We start from the raw sequence: 10,440 nt of genomic DNA, 5'->3' as shown, positions 1-10,440 counted from the left end.
GAGGTGTCACATTAAACAGATTGAAATGAAGGAATCATTTATCAGTTTTGCAGTGGGTAGTCTTTCTAGCATCTGGGCCATTGTGAATTCCCCTCTGATTTCTAGTTTATAGAATTAAATTCCAAGATAAAGTCAACGTAAGCATTCTTTCTGAAATCTTGCTCTGGTGTTAGGGATGCCACCTGTTATTTGATGGCAGGATCTGGTGGTCTCCAGCCTCCTACTTTTTCTCTTCTAAATGGTACTAGTCAAAAAATGACGCGTCTGAACAGTTGTAAGAGAACAAAGATTCTAGTTTGTTCATAAAATGTAGAATTAAACACGGTCTCTTCTATCCAAGGAAATATTTTTATTTTCTGTCCCATGCTCCTCTTTGATAAATATGAAAATGTCATGGCTTTATTGTTGTTTTAAATTTCAAAGTAAATTAGTGTGACTAAAAACACATCAAAGAAATTAACAGTTGAGAGTTTCTGTTTTTAAAACTACCCATGTAACACTTTCCCCAGATTTTATGCTCCATGGGATGCTTCTTCCCTGCTTCTCATCTCTGTAGCACTCTTTCATCACCCCTGGTTGAGAATGACTGGTCTAATTATATCATTTGCATTTAAGTCCATTGTCACAGTCTGGATTGCGGAACTTTTCAGGCTAGTTTTGAAGGATGAAAAGGCTTTGGGTGGTCAAATTCAGATGGGAAGAGCTCCCCCCCTCCCCCACTGAGTGATAATACATTACATTATGATCCTTTTTTAAAAATAAAGATTTATTTATTTGAGAGAGACAGAGTGCACGAGTGGGAGGGGCAGAGAGAGAAGGAGAGAGATTCTCAAGCAGACTCCATGCACTGAGCTCGGAGCCCTACATGGGGCTCAATCCCTTGACCCTGAGACCACAGCCAAGAGAAACCAAGAGTCTGATGCTTAACTGACGGTGCCACCGAGGTGCCCTTGTGTTAGGATTCTTATTCTCATTTTGTTTCTGTTTTTAGTTTTATTTATATTCTTTCACAATAATGTGAGGATAGTAGATGCTCGTTCAAACTTGCCTGTTCGGTGAATAAAGGAGTTGACTTATCCTAACCTCTTGTTTGGAAGCTCAGATATTGACAGGCAGGCAGCTGTAAAATGTACAAATTCCAGCAGAAGCAAATTTTCAAATACTAAAGCCTTTTCTAACCTTTCACAAGGAATTATACAAGATTATAATAGGCTGGATATGGAAAGAGACTTTGGGCAATGAAGCTAAAATTCATTGATTGGCTGATTTAGAGACAGAAATTTATACTCTGGGACTGTAGAACCTCCCACTGCTCCCCAGAAACAACCAATTCCTTGTCCATGCCGTGAGAAACTTGTATTATTCTAATTTCGCTTTAGTGCTTTTGGCCTTCGTTATCTGGTTTGAAATTCCCACCACTGATCTCAGTAGTGTTCATATAATGATCAGGACATTGGCTTTGCAAGACCAGTGTTAAAAATCAGAACTATTTCCTGAGTACATATCCCTTTTAACTTACCAGAATTTTTTTAGGTGTTACTTTAGATGTCACAAAATGCCTGTCCCAGAAACCTCCAAAAGAAGCCAGAAGGAGGAATGGGGGCTTCATAAGAATACTTAGGAAACTCTACCTGTTGTTTTGGCTGTCCTGATGCCCTTCACCAATTTTGACTTGGCTTCATCTTTTCCTTTATTTTGTCTTTGCCATGACCTTTCCTTTCCCTCAGTCCACCTGACTTCACTGTTAGTTAGCATAGCTTCCTTCCAAACTGTGCAGTGCTGCTGGTTTGCCTAAGGAATGGCCTTCTTTACCTACTTTACAGTTTGTGATATTTACCCAAAGATATAAAGCCTATCACTATCCCTTTCTGTCTCTACCTCCAGATTTCACTTTGTATCGTTGTGCCACGTGAATTCCATGTGGCTAATTGCCATGGAACATTTGGTCTTTTGCTTTTAAGAAATTTATTCTTATCATTATTATTTTTTGTTATTTACTTGCAACGGAGAATGCTTTTACAAATCTGATAATTACTCTAATTGATCTCTTGTAAGGAAAAAGAAATCACATTTTACGTTTCCTTAATTTGAAGTGCTTCCTATTAGCACAGACATTCCTGCTGTTCATTTTTCTGCAAAGGAGTCCTTCTGTTATTGCTATAGGAAATGTCAGTGGGTTGTCTTTGGGAAATGCAAAAGGACCACAACCTCATAATCTCCTCAAAGGGCAGTGCCTTTTTGGGGACATGGCCACTTTTCCTTTGTACTTCAGACAAAATCAGCATCTCTGTGCTGTATAGAATGAGACACATGTATAATTTAAAAACCATTTCCTGCATTGTGATATCAGACTTTACCAGGAAAGCATATTCAAAGCCGACACTTCTTCAGGCCAAATGAACCCAGACCTTTACTTTCTGCCTCTTTTCTCCCTTTCTCAGTTCTCCTGGAGGATCAGGATTAAAACAAATTACATTACTGTTTAATTTTTTGCAATATGTGTTTCCATTCTCCGAATGGTAGGCTCCTCATCTAGGGAAGGTCATTACCTCATGATTTGATTTCCCTGCTCACCCTTTGGCATTTAATGATTTCTAGCATGGCCTTGTGTATAAAAACATGAAACTCAGGAAATAGGTGGAAGAAGACGAGGCCCATCTTCTATTTATGAGGATTTTCTTCCTCGCGTGTTTTCTAGGATTGGGACATCGCATTCATAATAGTTGTAAGATTATAATTGGAGTTACTAAACTGCCCAGGAGGAGCCCTATCCGGTGGAGTTGAGAACAGAAAGTAAGGTTGATATTGACCATATTGAGAAAGTTCTAGGAACAACAGTTTGGAGAGGCTTCTCATTCCATAGACTCACAGGTGATCAATATCCATGACAGGTCTTTTTAGACACATTTGATGGCAAAGATTAATAGTTTACAGTATCAGAGTTTTGTTGCAATTTTTGTTTGTCAACCATGGTTAAAAATCCCAGTTGAAGTTCACATCCTCTGGGGAGCCTTTCTTGATCACTCTAGACCAACTTTGTTTCTTTTCTCAACTATTAGCAGTTATCTGGCACATAGTCACATATTATCATGTGACAACTATTGTCTGAAATTGCTAATTTACTCTGGTATTATGATTTGAATATTTGTAAATACATGTGTTAACGGAGCTCTTAACCCGCCCCGCCCTTGGGGACAGACTTTGTATACATTACTGTGTTTCCTGAATCACTTAGTGTCATTCTTTGTAGAACCCTGGTAGATGCTTTTGGAATAAATGAATGTATTAAGTGATAATTCCATTTTAAGTTGCCAGTGAGCCATAAATTATTGCAGATGGATAAGCCTATCTTTTTTTAAAGACCATTCCGGCATTAGCTTGGGCATTCACATCTGTGATTAATTGAAATCCTTTTCCTTGCACAATAGTGTAACTATTCTTAAAGGGAGGTTCTGCTGCTTCTCTCTCCCTAATGTTCTACACTTCCTACACTTTCCCTCTACCTTATTCCAGAATTTTGCTTGTTTACCCTTTATTCTCCTTCTAGAGTATTTGTTCTCTCCGCAAGTTTGGCTACTGTTTGGCTTCAACTTTGATCTCATTGTAGTTACTTTCCAAATCTATCTTCCCAGTTCTGTCATATGGCCTTAGGACAGTGTTGTCAAAATGGGTGGGATATAATCACTTGGCTATATTTCAGTTACCTCAAAATTACTATTGTACAAAAGAAATTCATTATTTTTTTCTATCACCCGAACAACTTCCTCTTTCTTTTTTTATTTTTTAAATTTATTATTATTATTATTATTTTACAACTTCCTCTTTCTACTTTCCTTCTCCATTCTTGTTGTTTGTGTGTAGTTCTATCATCCAAGGCTCCTAGGCCCTGGAATCTTCTCTCACACTCCTTTATTTCTTCACCTTTCATGTGTTATCTGTCTCCAAATCCTGTTGAATCTTTCCTTGAAATGTTTTTGGGAGTCCATCCCTCCTTTCTGTGACCTCAGCAAATGACCTTTGGTTTTGGACTTTAGCTAGGCCTAAATGACAGTTCTAGATTACTGCCTCAGCTTCCTGATTACTTTCCGTAGTAATTTTGTTGGTAAAGATGATGATGGTTATTACAGAAATTGCTAGTACTCATCGTGTAGCATGTGGTAAGCAATGTGTTCACGCACTTTGTGTAGATTGTCCATTTGATTCTCATAACAACCTGATGAAGTATATATTACTGTGCACATTTTAGATAGTATAAAACCTGTGGCTCAGAGAGGTTATATATCTTGTCCCTGGCCTCATACGTGATAAGATGAAAAAACTGCCATTTTAACTTTGAAGGCCATGCATCGAGAACATATCTCCTGAATATCAGTGCCAGACCACTATACCCTTTTCACTGTGCCACTCACCTTCTCAACATGTGGAGATTCCCAGTGACCACAAAAATTAAATGAGGTCCTTTATCTGATTCTAAGGCCTTCCATGACGTTGTATCACCACATCTTTCTAATCTTCCTTCACATGACTCTTGAGATCTACCCATTTCTTAATCCAGGCTGACTTGATCATTGTTTTCCACTTCCTTCCCAATACTCACTTCCTCAATGATTTCCTCTAGCTCTGGGACACTGTTTTCTTACCTTCAAATCCTGCCTATACTTTAAGGCTCAGTTTATATCCCACTCCTCCAGGAAGCTTTCTCAAAATAGTCCAGCATGAAAAGAGATCTTGTTTGTTTTCCTAGCTCCTCTGCCAAGTAATTTGTGTACCAGAAGACTTAGGACTCCATGATGTACTCTTGTGATACTCTGTAGTATCAGATAATTAAAGGAACCATGATTTAATTGATGTATAGTTGACATACAATATTATATTAGTTTCAGTTGTACAACTTGATGACTCAACATTTATATATATTACAAAATGATCACCACAATAAGTCTAGTTACCATCTGACACCATACATAGTTATTACAATATTATTGACTATGTTCCCTATGCTGTAATTTTCATCCCTGTGACTTACTTGTTTTATAACTGGAAGTATGTACCTCTTAACCCCCTTCACCTATTTTGCCCACTCCCCCAAGCCCCTGTCCTCTGATAACCACCAGTTTGCTCTGTGTATTTATGAGTCTGTTTTTGTTTTGTTTGTTCATTTGCTTTGTTTTTAGGGAACTTTTCATTAAAAAATTTTTTTAATGAAAATATTTTTTTTATTGAGTTACAGTTGACACAAAATGTCCCATTAGTTTCAGGTGTATAATATAGTGATTCAGCAAGTCTGTGTTACAGTGTTGTCACCACAAATATACCTGCCATCTGTCACCATACAATGCTATTAAAATAACATTGATTATATTCCCTGTGCTTTACCTTTCATCTCTGTGACTTACTCATTCCATAACTGGAAGGTTGTAGCTGTAACTCCCCTTCACCTATTTTGTCCATCATCCCAACCCCCTTCCTCTCTGGCAACCCTCATTCTGGTCTCTGTATTTTATGGATCTGTTTCTGTTTTTTGGTCACTTATTCGTTTGTTTTGTTTTTTTGTTTTTTGTTTTTGATTCCATATATGTTTAGTCATAGGGTGTTTGTCTTTTTCTGTCGGGCTTATTTCATAGCATAATACCCTCTACAAGAATCCTATTTTGTCACAAATGGCAATACCTCATCCTTTTTTATTGTTGAGTAATATTCTATTTTATACACACACACATACACACACCACATCTTCTTTAACTATTCATCTATTAATGGGCACTTGGATTGCTCCTTAACATTCTCCCGCATTCAGGATTTTATGCTCTTTGTTCAATTTCTTTCTTTCTTTTTTTTTTTAAGATTTTATTTATTTATTTGACAGAGAGAGACACAGCGAGAGAGGGAACACAAGCAGGGGGAGTTGGAGAGAGAGAAGCAGGCTTCCCGCCGAGCAGGGAGCCTGATGCGGGGCTCGATCCCAGGACCCTGGGATCATGACCTGAACCGAAGGCAGACGCTTAACGACTGAGCCACCCAGGCGCCCCTCTTTGTTCAATTTCTATGCCCTTATCCATACCAGACTGCTGGCACAATATGCCCAGAGTCCTTTTTAGGTCTTCCCAACTAGAAGTAACCTTTTATTCATCCACCTTCCATAATACTTTTTACTATTACCTCCACTAGGTAGGTATAAGGAACATATTATTTAATGGCATATGTGATTGTTTACTGAGAGCATTACATTAGAGCAGTATTGCTTGTAAAATAATATTTGCTTTATTTCTTGGATGTTTAGAAAGTTGAAAGGGTGGCATGTGGCTGAGGGAAGTAAAGATCTCAATGAGTGGGGAAAAGAATATACTGGGGTAGATAACTATTCCTACAGTCTTCTAAAACATAGTATATGTAGGTCACTTCCAATTCTGCCAGAGTATAAAGTTGGATATAGCTACAGTGTCTGCAGGGTTTTCCTCTTTAACAGTGGTTCCCTGCCCATGACTTGCAGTATGAGATATTGCCCAAGTGCACTTAGGAAGAACTATCTGGTCATCGAACAAATGTTTTCTTGGAAATTCATACCATTTTTCAGATTCATGTATAGGCTTTAAGTACAAATGTATTCATATACTTGCTTGTGGTCCTTGTTTTGTTCTTCATAATCAGTGAACACTAAAAGTATAATTGGAGTCATGGGCAGCTCCACAAAATAGTGTGATGTTTTATAAGGATCATTTTTTAAAAAAATATTTTATTTATTTATTTGGCAGAGAGAGACACAGTGAGAGAAGGAACACAAGCTGGGGGAGTGGAAGAGGGAGAAGCAGGCTCCCCGCTGAGCAGGGAGCCTGATGTGGGGCTCGATCCCAGGACCCTGGGATCATGACCTGAGCTGAAGGCAGACGCTTAATGACTGCACCACCTAGACGCCCCTTTAAGGATCTTTTTTAAAGGACTTACAAGTAGAGCTCTATCAGAAACCTTTGGAGGGCAAAGAATGTCTGCCACTTTGTTGACATTTCACAGAACATGATGTAGGGGTGGAAAAATTTTCCCTTCTCTTTTACCTTCCTTTTTAAAAAAAATTTTTTATTGTTATGTTAATCACCATACATTACATCATTAGTTTTTGATGTAGTGTTCCATGATTCATTGTTTGTGCATAACACCCAGTGCTCCATGCAGAACGTGCCCTCTTTAATACCCATCACCAGGCTAACCCATCCTCCCAACCCCCTCCCCTCTAGAACCTTCAGTTTGTTTTTCAGAGTCTATTGTGTCTCATGGTTCGTCTCCCCCTCTGATTCCCCCCCTTCATTCTTCCCCTCCTGCTATCATCTTCTTTTTTTTTTTTTGTTAACATATATTGTATTATTTGTTTCAGAGGTACAGATCTGTGATTCATCAGTCTTGCACAATTCACAACGCTCACCAAAACATACCCTTCACAATGTCCATCACCCAGCCACCCCAGCCCTCCTACCCCCCACCACTCCAGCAACCCTCAGTTTGTTTCCTGAGATTAAGAATTCCTCATATCAGTGAGGTCATATGATACTTATCTTTCTCTGATTGACTTATTTCGCTCAGCATAACACCCTCTCTTTTAGCTTCTTTGGCTCATCCGATAATCAAATTGATGTAAGACAGATTAATACAAGAAAAACAAATAGACATTTAGTAACATGTATACCTCCTGTATATCTGGGAGAAATCCAGAAACGCTTAGTAACTCTTAGAAATTGGTGAAGCCATCCCCTTAAATCCATTTTCACCTACAGACAAAAATGTTGAGGGGTAAGGAGACATTGGAGCCAGTTATGGGAGGCTATCAGGCAAAGCACAGGAATAGAGGATATGGTTGTTAGGGAGGTTTACATCCTTTCCTTTTCCATTGAGTTTCCACAGATTGAGTCATCCCCCTCTTCCTGGTACAGGGAGGTAGAAACTCATAAATGAAGAATTTTCTTATAAATAAAATGTCTCTCAGTAAAGGGTAACTTCTATTCAGTTTTTCAGAGCTTCATCTGTGTCTGTTGTTTGGTAAAAATAAACAGCTTAAAATAATCAGTATGCCACAGAAGCATAACTTGGGGTGGTAAAATTTGTTCTCCTTCAGTGCTACCACAATAGTAAGGTGGAACTTTGAAACTCTTGAATGAATGATAAAGGGAAGAAGTTGGATTGGAAATTTCTTTCTCTCTGTCCCAGTCCTTTGTCAAATAAGAGCATCAGACTCAGTGACGTCTCAGTTCCTCTCTGACTGTAGCATCTTAGGTTGATGTGTACTTGGACGTAAGTCAAACGCTTTGCTGGTTTCTTGGCACTAGGGAATGTTTGCGAGAGGCTAGCTCTTCTTAGTATGGTTCTTGGCCATGTTTTTGAACTTGGTTTATCCATTTCCAGAAGTATTATTAATCATAGAAAATAGGTGAAAACTTTCAGATGCTTTCTGACTTTTCACCATACAGTGCTATTGTTTTGAGTGAGAAGTTAAAGGTTCATCACAGATTCTTTAGGCTGGTAGTCCGTGACTTGTGGATTATCCATCTTGGGGCATAAGGCTCTAACTCCTCTCCTGATGCACAGATTCTCATGATTTGAAAGTATTACTATCTAACAATGGGAATCATTCAGTTAGAGGGGAATGGAGGAAAATTACTTCTCATGGGTGTGGTTTTGTCTTTCCTAGACACATCAATACCAATTACATGTCTAGCATATTTCAACTGGCTACTCTTCTCTGTCTAAATTTGCTGTGGAAAATACTTCTTGACCATCTGACAATAGGAAGCAGTTGCAACTAAATTATTCCTTTCCTTTTCTCTCTCAGTTTCTAATAACTCCTTACAGTCCAGCTTCTGCGTCTCATTATCTGTATGATCTTGGGCAAGTACTTTTAGTGTTTGGATTCTCAGTTTTCCTCTTCATTAAAAGCAGTTGTATTGTTGAGAGGATTATAAATAGTGACATGTTAAAATGCCTAGAGAAGTATCAGGCACATAATACAGATTCAGTTAAAGGAGTCATCACTGTTATTCCTTCCTTTTTATTCCTTTCTCATTTTCTTTTTCATTCACCCTGCCTCCAGCTTCTGTCTTGAGACGAGAAATGATCTTTTTAAAAAATTTATTTATTTATTTTATTTTTATTTATTTTTAAAAGATTTTATTTATTTATTTATTTGACAGAGAGACACAGTGAGAAAGGGAACACAAGCAAGGGGAGTGGGAGAGGGAGAAGCAGGCTTCCTGTGGAGCGGGGAGCCTGATGCAGAGCTTGATCCCAGGACCCTGGGATCGTGACCTGAGCCGAAGGCAGACGCTTAATGACTGAGTCACCCAGGTGCCCCGAGATGAGAAATGATCTTTACCAATTTAGAATAGACTTACATGGCAAGTAACCTTTCAGCCTGGTCATCCCATTTTGTCCTTGACTCTCCTATAATTTGCGATTTCAGGCTTGAATTGGGGGCACACTAACTCTGGGTGCTTGATGGCAATAAACAGTGTGGGAAGCAGTCAATCCCAGCCCCACGGGTGCTTTTCAGTGGCCTCTGTCCAGGGGATGTGGGCTAGGAATTGGATCTCATGTGGATTGTGTCTGAAAAGTTATTTCTGAATCTTCTAGATTCACAAATCATTTGGTACCCAGCTGTTAGGCTGCGTGATTCATGGTTATGGGTGCCTTGCTTCAAATTCTTGTCAGCAGTTTCTTCCCTGCAGTTGCCTTGTGATGCGATTGTTTTCTGTGTGGTGTGCATCTCCTCACATTGCTTTGGACTCTGCGTCCCCCAACTTCTGTCATGGAACCAATGATTCAGTGTCTCCTGGTGCTGTGTTATCATCCAGTTACTTCCGCGTTCCCTTTGGTGGGTGGGCAGCAGAGAAGATGGGAGCGCTGCCTCACCGAGGGGGCTTCCTGTCCTGTTGCCAAACTGCCCCGAGGAGAGGGAAAGAGAATGGCCGCATTTTCCAGAATGAATATTCAGAAAGCATTCAGGATAGAGAAGGCCAAGGAAAAGGGCCTTCTTGTTCAGTAGGTGGCAGTGTGGTCTGGCTTGAAGAAGCACTGTAAATTCCTGCATGTGTTTGCTGTGCTTTATCCTGATGCCTTTGACAGCTCGACTTGAGATTTTATTCTGAGTATTTTAGTGCCTTTTGTCAAGTGCTCTTTTTCTGGGGGAAAAAAAAAAACCAAAACAACACTTCATTTCTTTAGAAACTTCTCTTGGTAGTGGGTGGTATGTGTTTGTGGCAAGGACTGTGATCTGAACCTTTCGGGCGCTCGGTGGCTGATTGCTCTTAGTTTGGACATCCGGCCAGGTTGGCTGGACTTTTGTTACCCAGCTGTGGTGGGGGGAGTTCTTTCCTCATCGATGTGGTGGATATTTCACTGACTTTATTAGTGGGGAGCACTTCTGTAGGCCCTAGATCTGACTGGTTTCTGTGTCAGGGA

This window comes from Leptonychotes weddellii, chromosome X (assembly GCF_054177405.1).
Source record: "Leptonychotes weddellii isolate Sample4059 chromosome X, ASM5417740v2, whole genome shotgun sequence".
In the NCBI taxonomy this organism is placed as follows: domain Eukaryota; kingdom Metazoa; phylum Chordata; class Mammalia; order Carnivora; family Phocidae; genus Leptonychotes; species Leptonychotes weddellii.
This window is presented reverse-complemented; position numbering follows the sequence as displayed.